This window comes from Gekko japonicus, unplaced genomic scaffold, assembly GCF_001447785.1.
Source record: "Gekko japonicus isolate JY-2015 unplaced genomic scaffold, Gekko_japonicus_V1.1 scaffold1802, whole genome shotgun sequence".
In the NCBI taxonomy this organism is placed as follows: domain Eukaryota; kingdom Metazoa; phylum Chordata; class Lepidosauria; order Squamata; family Gekkonidae; genus Gekko; species Gekko japonicus.
Window position 1 is genome coordinate 106,244 of NW_015176027.1, and position 10,393 is coordinate 116,636.

The window sequence follows — 10,393 nt, forward strand, 5'->3', positions numbered from 1 at the left end:
ATAATGGTAGGGAGAGAATTCCATAATTTTGGTGCCACAACTAAGGCTGTTTCTAGGGTTGTCACCCATTTAGTCTCTGATGACAGGAGCACCCAAAGCAGAGTGTCTGAAAATTATCTTAATGGTTGGGTAGGTTCACGTGGGAGTAGGTGGTCCTTAAGGTATGCAGGTCCCAAGTTGTATAGGGCTTTAAAGATCAATACCAGCACCCTTAATTGAGCCCAGAAGCAGATTGGAAGCCAATGCAGATGGGAAAAGACTGAAGCGATACAGTCCCTATGATCCACTCTAGACAACATTCTCACTCAACATGCAACACTCTGTACCAGCTGTAGTTTCCAGAGCTCTTCAAGGGCAGCCCCACACAGAGCACACTGTGGTAACCTAACCTGGATATTACCAGGGCCTGTACCACAGTGGCAAGATCTTTTTACTCAGGAAAGGCTGCAGCTGGCTCACCAGCTGAAGTATGAGGAAGGTGCCTCAGCCACTGCCTCCTGTTTATGCAACATGAAACCTGGATCCATCAGCACTCCCTGACTGTGAACATGCTTTTCTAATGGGAGTGCAACCCATCCAAACTATGCATCAGTCTTTTCAGCCACTAGTGTTGGCTCCATCTTCAGTCTATTGGCCCATCCCCAAACAGCCTCCAGACATACGTTCAAAGCATTCACAGCATCCCTGAGACCTGCTGGAAGCAAGAGATAGGAGCTGAGTGTCCTCCACATAATGGTGACAACCCAACCCTAGATAAGGACAACCCAACTCTAGATGACCTCACTCAGCAGTTTCATGTAGATAGTGAAATATAAAGAGGATAAGATATAACCTTGCAGGACTACACAGGCTAGTGGACAAGGGCTGAGCAGCAATCCCCCAGCATACCTTCTGAAACCTGCCTTCTAGGTAGGACCAAAACCACCACACACAGTACCTCCCAGTCCCATCAAGTGTCAAGAAACTAGTCACAGTGGACCACCAAGTGGGCCACTAAACAGTTTACCTCCTATAGCAGTCCAAATCCCAGGACTGCCTGCAGCAGCTGTACTGGCCTACAGTGTGCAGATGCAATAGTAGCAGATAACTATTGCATATTTTTATTATTTTTTAATTTAGGAGAACAGTGGGGATACAGAAAAGGGAAAGAAAAAAAGGGGGTTATCCTCCAGTATATATAATTCTATTTTGGTCATGGACTCCCCTGAACATTCCAACATGCTCCAAAATCAGTTCTCTCTCTGATCTGTCATTCAGAGGGTCTCCCTATCTACTGGCTGCTTTGCCTGAGTCCAACATTCTAAACAGTTTGCTCTTCCTCTCCCCCCCACAGCCAGTCAGAACACAGAGGTCATTTGCATATGTGGCCTGATTCTTGCACAGCAAATAATCTGTTAAATCCTAAAGTTGTGATACAATGACGTTGCCTTGTTCATTTCACACAGTAAACATTTCTTATAACCTGCATATCAACATTTATTTAGGAACCTGCACAGTTTGGCAATTTGAGACCCGAGTGTGCCACATGACAGAGTGAGCTCCCATTTCTGGCCCCAGCTCCTGCCAACCTAGCAGTTCAAAAGCAAGAAATTGCAAGTAGATAAATAGGTAGTGCTTCGCTGGCAAGATAACAACGTTCCGTGTACCTTGGCATTTAGTCATGCCGGCCACATGACCATGGAAACATCTTCAGACAGTGCTGGCTCTTTGGCTTGGAAATGGAGATGAGCACCGCCCCCTAGAGTTAGATTTGACTGGCTTTCGAGCAAGGGAAACCTTTTTTTCTCCTGAAAAGGATTCAGTGCTGGTTATAATGATTTAAAAATATAGTATAAAATAATACAGGTAATTAAAACCTACATGTAACATGTTAAAATAGCTTCACATAAGCAAATGACATCTGTCTACTAGAAGGCCACATGTTGGGAAATTTATATCTAGAAAAAAAGATTTTCTAGAAAATAATCTTAAATATAGTGGCACAGATTCTAAGGAAAGCCAGTCGAATCTAACTATCTGCGCAAGAAACCTGAGCTATGGTCAAGGAAGCCCAGAGGTGGGGAGAATGCATTATCCTAGTACTTAAACAACAATATTTTGTGGCTAATAAAAATCTGATTTTCTCTTAACTCTAGAGCTACCTATTAAGTAGTGACTGTAAAATCACATTTGCACATGAATATATTTTCTACTGAGGCCTGAAAAAAAATGTCCTGTCCCTTTAATACAGGCTTAATGGATAGAAACAGCAGTTGAAGCTTTTCACAGTATGGAGACATATAACAAATCACTGAGACATGATTAAAGGGGTAGAACATTCTTCTCCAGGCCTGTTGGCAATACTACCTAGGGTTGGAAATGTTCTGTGGCTAAACTTTTTGTTCACAGCTGATATGCATTGGAAGTGGGGGAAATTAAGTCTCTCTTTTTCCAATCAACAGTACTTTACAGGCACCAAAATGCTTCAACCAACTGCTGGATATTCCTTTCACTAATCAGACTGCTATGTGGAGTGCAGTTGTAAAGGCTATCCATCTCAAATTCATGCTGTCTTCCTCCATGGACTCTTTCTGATCCACTATGAAAGATGCTTCAAACACCTCTGAACCTCATGCCTCTTCTGTTTTACAAATTTGTTGCTGATACTGTTTCAATCATTCTAACATTTCAGTACTGCAATTCCAAGTGACAGTGTAGTAGTACTGCCCGTAATGCTTTTGTACTGCTATACTCTTAATTTCAAAAGGCGACAAATTAAGGGATAAAACTTACTCTAGAAATGGATTTACATTCTCTTCAAGCACCTGGCCGCATCTGTAAAGCTATACCATATCTGTAAAGCTACAACAGACAAGTGCTGTTTGAAAATAATTTGGTATTCATATGAATCAAAGACTTTACAATTAAATTAGTAACATACATTGCTTTTTGTGTTAAATAGCCTGACTATTCATCAACATAAGACTATGTATCTTTATCTTGTAAATGGGCAATAGATGCTTTTCTGACCTAGATTTATAATTTAGCTTTGGATGCTTTCGGAAGCTGACAAGTACATTCTGAAGGTTATGGCCACTTTGGTGAGTGGTTAAGAGCATGGACTCTAATCTGGGAGAACTGGGTTTGATTCCCCACTCCTCCACATGCAGCTGCTGGTGTGACCTTGGGTCAGTTACAAGTTCTTTCAGAGCTGTTCTCTCAAGGGCAGTTCTCAAAAGAGCTCTCTCAGGGGGAGGGGGAGGGAAAGGAGATTGTAAACTGCTCTGAGACTCCTTCAGGTAGTGAAGGGTGGGGTATAAATCCAATCTCTTATTTTCTTCTTTGTCCTGTGTCTGGTATTCAGAGATAATGCCTCTGAACACAGAGCTGCCGTCTCATTATTTATGTAAGATACTTTATCGTGCCTTTCTCAAAAGTTAGGAAAGTAAAACAGAGGTAGGGTAAAAAAAATGACACCCAGAGAGAAAATCTAGCCTATCAACAAAGCTTTCAGAAAAACCTCCTACTTCAAATGCCTTACAGAGCCACCAGGTTTCATAGCCCTCTGAAAAGCAAGAAGAGATAGAGTTATATTGGCCTCTCTCAGGAATACATTGTTGAATTTACGTGCCACAGTAGAAAAAGTCCTCTCCCAATTCAACACACACCATATTTCAGATGACAAGGTGGGATGAAGATGCTGATTAAGGCCTCAGATTTTGACCTAAGAATAAGAGAAGATGTTTCTTTAGTGATCTTTACTCAGACTGCTTAGTGCTGTAAAAGTCAAAAGTTAGATCTTGAACTAGGCCCAAGGATCATTATTGCTTTCAACCCCTGTCCCCAGAGCATCCAGCTTGTTACTGAGATACTGTCCATACCATCACTTCTGGGAGTGCAGTCCTCACCACTTCCTTTCTCAGCATCTGGATCATAATTCTGTTGCCCTTTGCTGAGACTCATCACACTGTGGTTCATCACTGCCCCATCAGAGTCTCCTAGTTCATGCACCAGCAGCTCAAACTTTGGCCAATGCCAGACCTGAAGCACTGCAGAAAAGATTACTGATAATCAGTTGTATCCAGGAAGCCCTGGAGATGAGTTGCCACCACTTTGCCTAGATGAGGCACATTCTAGACATGGTGAGAGTGATTTAAATCAAGGGAGACTATTCTTGACTCCAAGGATCCTGTCCATGGCCTCAGGCAGCACATATTCCTTCATAGATGTTGATATAGCTATGGTACTAGCCTAAGCTGAGTTACAGCCTTTTAAGCCCACTGATTTCAGTGGACTCAAAAGGATGTAACTCTATTTAGGATCACACTGTTATTTTCCATGGATAACATGAACTGTTTTATGCCACCTGAGGAAATCATATTTAGAATCTTTATATTGTTGCAAATTAAAATTAAATATAAGCCAGTAAAACAGTGCCTTGTGAAATACACTTGTGTGAGCAATAAAGTTTGTTTATTTTAATTGCAAAATTGCAAAAAATACCCCTCAAGAATGAACTTTGTTAGTCTCAAAGTTGGAGGGAAGTTGGAGGGTAGTCAGCAAGAATACTTGATGTCCCCTGCAGGGAGTCAGAAAACATAAACTACCATGCAATTTATTAAAGCCCAGCATTCAAAAACACAGTCAAAGCATAAAACAACAAAAATCGAGCAGTTTAAATTGGGTTTTAATTATTTAGCTGTCTAAAAACAGACATAAAGGAGTTTTTGTTTTGTTAATCAACCCCATGGTTAAAAGACAGGGTAAACAGAAACATTTGGGCCTGGCACTTAAAAGAAAGTAATGTAGGCACCAGGCAAGTATCAAGGGGAAAGTCATTCTACAAGCAAGGTGTTACAACTAAAAGAGCCCCATCATTGGTCACCACCGACCTCACGTAGAAAGGCATGGGCATAGAGAGCATGACTTGTAAAGAAGGTTCTTCAGGTACACTGGTCCCAAGTGTTTTAGGGTCACGAAGGTAAGTGATGGAACCGGAGTTGTACTGTTGCTAGAATAATATGGATATATTTGCTGGAATGAGTAATCTGGACCACAGCTGCACTGAAGGGGCAGTGTGGCTGTTTGGGTATAATGAATGACTTGAGAACGCTCAAAGCAAACAGTGGACCTTTTCCCTGGTGAAAGACCCTGCTCTGAACTCTGAGGTGCCCAAAGCCAAGTAGTCTTAACCCCAAATTGGAGAGCACAGCCAGCAAGCCTCTGATCCATAACAGGAAAAATTATTAATGAACTAACTTGTGAGAAGAAATGGAGAACAAGCCCCTCTACTGTCACTGGTCCAGAGAAAAGAGGGGACTCTGCCACAGTTCCAGAAATAGGGGTGCTTTTAACTGGACACTTTACCATGTATTCAGAGTGCTAGAAGTGGTGCATTTGGCTTTCTATTAGCTTGAAGTGATTAACATTTATTAATGTTTAAACTTATTTCCCCCTAAATATTAATCCTTCTAATCTGGCCTGAAGATTCTGTGTTGAGACAAAGGTTTATAAAGCCCTAGCACTTGGAAGGCTGGGGAATGTCAAATATGAATTCGGGCAAAGGTACATCTACAGGGCAAGGCTTTAATTTTTATGCCTAGGCTGCCAGCAAAAGAGCAAAGGTTTATAGGCCTGCAGAACCAAAGCAGCAGTTAGCTATAGCATAGAAGAGAAAAGGGCCAGGCTCACTCAAGCCCAAATTTTTCCACAACAAGTAAGTTACAAAAGTCATGAATAGCAGAGGTCTCTGAATAGGTATTCCCTTCTGTACCATAGCTAGAAAAATACCCTTTTTAAGATGGTGCTGCAATAAGTACTGATATGATCTAAAACCAGCTATTTTCTTCAGAATTGTTCACAAAAAACACTGCAGACATTTAAAAACATCAACTGAGATTTCTTCAGCTAGATAATGGCTCTAACAGGATTGCAACCTTGGAATTGTTTTAGAAACCAGTGTCTAGACAAGTAAACAAAACAAAACAACACCTGGACTCCAGACAAACGGAGAAATGAGTATTTTAATTGTTCAAATGTTTTAATGTACACCACCTTGGGAACCCTGATTGGGTGGGAAAATGGCATTAAAGTGTTTTAAATAAAATGAAATAAAGTAAAATAATTCACCTTTCCTGAACTTGTATGACAAAACTTGAATATAACATTCTGAAAGGGACTTCACCAGTATTGGTACTAGGTTTTCCTGTTCTTACTGCAAAAACCTTGCCTAACTAGAACCACATAATGTTGACAGTTTATAGTAGTCTTGAGATCAGCCCGAGTCATAGCAGGCTGGATTCAGCCTAAATTTTCCATCAGCAGAACAGACCTCTCCTTTTGACTATTGCCTACAGATCTCCATGAAATGCTGCTCCTTGGGGATAGGGGACCCTGAAGAATCACATGAGGGCGGGCCTGCAGTGGGAAGGGGGAAGTGATGGAAGGATTCTTTCACTGTTTTAAAGCTGAAATGGCTATAAGGCTATAGAAGATTTTTATGGGCAGCCAAGAAAATAATTTGGCTGGTTTTCCAAGTCTGCTTTGCTCCCCTCAGCTTGGCTCAGGGAGTTTTTAAGGCTCCTGGAAGCTCCCACTGGCCATAGAAGTCACTGATATTGTTAGCCGGATTGCTTTATTTACAGCAATTAGCAGTTTATAAATGGGGTCTTGCCAATTATACCAAGGTCCTGTTCCCACCAAGGGTTACCAGTAAAAGATTTGAGGCTGTTGTGGTTAAAATAAATGTCTTTTACTTAAAAGAATATATCTCATAGAAACAATACTGATGCACTCACACATTCATTCAAGTTCCTTAGAATTACAGTATTAAAATACTCCCAAGCTCCTGTTGACTTCCCTCTGAGGTTAGTTTAAAAGCTGCTCTGACACCTTTTTTGATTTTAATTGCCAGCAGCTTGGTTCCCTTTTGGTTCAAGTGAAGCCCATCTCTTTAGTACGTGTTTGGCTTGTCCCAGAAAGTTCCCTAGTGCCTAACAATTCTAAACCTTTCCTCCCGGCACCACTTTCTCATCCATGCATTGGACCCCTGATCTGTGCCTGTCTAGCTGGACCTGTGTGTGGAGCCAGCAGTACTTCTGAGAATGCTACCTTTGAGGTTCTGGCCTTTAATTTTCTAACTAGTAACTTAAGTTTTTCCTTCAGGACCACATGACTACATTTCCCAGTGTCATTTGTGCCATGACTGCTGACTCCTCCCCAAAACTATTTACCTATCTAGACACACACACATAGTCTCAAAGAACTGTACATTTCAAGTCACCTGTTGTGATGCAACACATACAAGGTGCCTGCAGGGGTGTGTGGCCAATTTCAGGTTGCCATAGCTGCCCATAAGGTGTGTGTATAGATTGGCTAGGAGTTTGGAGACCCCGCCTGCAGTCATGTGACCCCCAAACTCCAGCTACTTCATTGTGTACGTGACTTGTCGCATGTGGGCCAGGAAGTGGAGCCATGAGGTCTGGCTTTTGGCATGAAGGTGTGAAAGAATGTGGGTTTATGGCATGGCTATTGAGGCCATGTGGCCTCACCATTTGGCTTGCAACAGGAAATAAGACACAGCATGTTATCATAATGTAATCACAAGAGAAGGCATGTGGATATAGAAAGCAGAAAGCAATTTTTCTATATAGGAGGTTACCTATAAGGAGAGGCCAATATTGTAATCTAAAACGTTACTCAAAGAAGGGCATCTGGGCAGGTGTGAAAACCTTGGCGTCAGGATGCTCCATTGTAGTGTTGATGAAGCTGGCCATTTTCATTGTAAACCAAATGTCCATTTGGCAGTAAATACCAAAGCAGGAACAAAGCAGTGATGGGTAGTACGTGACTACAACTGGTTCTGCAATGGGGGCTGTCTCTTCTCAAGTTGTTATTTCTTACTGCTCACAATAATGGAGGTGTGTGCTTCTTCACCAGGCTGGTAACTGTGTAGCTAAAACCTTATTTACACGTGTAAGGCTTGTGCAGGCACCTTGTATGGAATTGCCTGCAAAGTTCTCAGTGACAAGCTCTCTTGAACACAATGGCCTTACAAATCTTCTGAAATGAAATTCTTAGCATAATTTGAAGTCTTAGAACCTATTCTATGTAACACATTTCATAGGAATTGACATCCTTCAGAATTGTGGCAGCATATGTCTTATATATCCTGTTAGTTGCCAGACTGACAATAATCAGGGAATACAAATTTTCTGCTTACCACAATATTGTGCTGTATTTGGTGTATTCCCCTCACAAGATTTCTGCAAGCTCTGTGATTATAATCACAGTGGTTTTGTTTATAGTGACTAATAGTTATAAAATCTTTGAGGCAGATCAATTTGCAGCAGAGGGTTGGATTACAGTATTCTCTGCATTTTATACCTGTATTAATCTTCTGCGGCCCCGGCTGGAGGAGGGCCCCCCGCGGGGGGGGCTGCTTGAGAAGAAAGAGGAAGAGAAGGAGGAGGAGTCTGAAGAATCCGAAGATGACATGGGCTTCGGTCTCTTCGACTAAGCTGACTAAGGTGTCAGAGCAGCTTTTAAACTAACCTCAGAGGGAAGTCAACAGGAGCTTGGGAGGCTCTGATTCGGGACAAGTCAGTCCAAAAGGATGTGTAAACACCCAGGGTAGTGTTGATAGGAACAAAATAGAACTTGGGAGTGAGAGTAGAATGGCGAATGAGGGCCATGTGTGATTACTAAGTGACCAAGGGAGGTGACGATTGTTGGAGAGGGAAACACTTTATAGGTGTCTATATGCCAATGCTAGAAGTCTCCAAGACAATATGGGGGAGCTGAAGTGCTTGGTGTACAATAACAATTTAGATATAGTAAGTATTTCAGAAACATGGTGGGATTGAGAAAATATATGGGATACAGTCATTCTTGGGTAAAAGCTCTATAGGCAGGATAGGGAGGGATGGGTTGGGGGAGGTGTTGTATTGTACATCAAAGAAGGCATAGAATCAAATAGTTAGGAAGCATCAAGGGAATTAACTCCCCAGCAGAAGTGATACAGGTGGAAATACTGGCCCCTAAGGGTGACTTAAAAGTGGGGTGTACTATCGCCCCCATGATCAAACCCTTGAGGCTGCTTTTGAGATGGAGAAGAAATAAGAGAACTGACTAAAGCAGAATATATTATTATACTGGGAGATTTCAACTCCCCTCACATTGACTGGGTAAACACGTGCTCAAGTCATGCTGTAGAAATGAGATTCCTAGACATCATAAATCACTGTGCACTGGAACAGTTGGTCACAGAGCCAACCAGAGGGGTAACGATCTTGGAGTTGGTTTTGAATGGGTCTCAAGACCTCATGAGAGATGTAGAGGTTATTGCACCAGTTTTTGAATACTGACCATAATGCTGTTAAGTTCAGCATTCAGGTCAAGGAAAGTTAACCCTAAAATCCAAAATGGTAACATTTGATTTTAGAAGAAACTTTTTTTAAAAAATGAGGGGAATAGTTAAAAGGAACCTGAAAGGGAGACACAAGAGAATCATATCCCTAGTGGATTCTTGAAAGATATTTAAAACCATTCTAATTGTAGCCCAGATACAATACATTCCACAGATTAGGAAAGGCACTGCCAATTCTAAAAGAATGTCTGCATGGTTGACAATGCAAGTGAAGGAAGCTATAAAAAATAAAGAGGCTTCTTTTTAAAAGTGGAAGGTCTGCCCCAATGAGTTGAACAGGAGGGACCACAGGCTCTCGCAAAAGAAATGTAAGTCAGTAATTAGGCAAGCAAAATTTTGAGAAGTGGATTGCTAAAAGCCTCATGACAAACAACAAACATTTTTAAAGTATATCCAGAGCAGTTAACCAGCCAGAGAAGCAGCAAGGTCTTTGGATGACAAAGGAATAAAGGGATTGCTAAAGAAAGATGAGGAGGTAGCAGAGAAGTTCAATTAATTTTTTTCTTCTGTTTCCACTGTGGAAAGTGTGGGGCATATACAATGCCACAGCCCTTATTTTCAGAAAGGGAAGCTGAAGAACTCAGTCAGATTGAGGTGACATGAGATGACATTTTAAACTGACTGGGGAAATAAAACCCCCCATAAATATCCAGGTAATGATAACATAAGAACATATGGGACGCCAATGTTGGATCAGCCCAAAGGCCCATTCAGTCCAACACTCTGTGTCACACAGTGGCCAGAAATACCAGGTGCCATCAGGAGGTCCACCAGTGGAGCCAGGACATTAGAAGCCCTCCCACTGTTGACCCCCCAAGCACCAAGAAGACAGAGCATCACTTGCCACAGAGCCCCTATCTATACCTTGTGGCTAATAGCCACTGATGGACCTCTGCTCCATATGCTTATCTAATTCCCTTTTGAAGTCGTCCATGCTTGTAGCCACCACCACTTCCTGTGGCAGTGAATTCCATGTGTTAATCACTC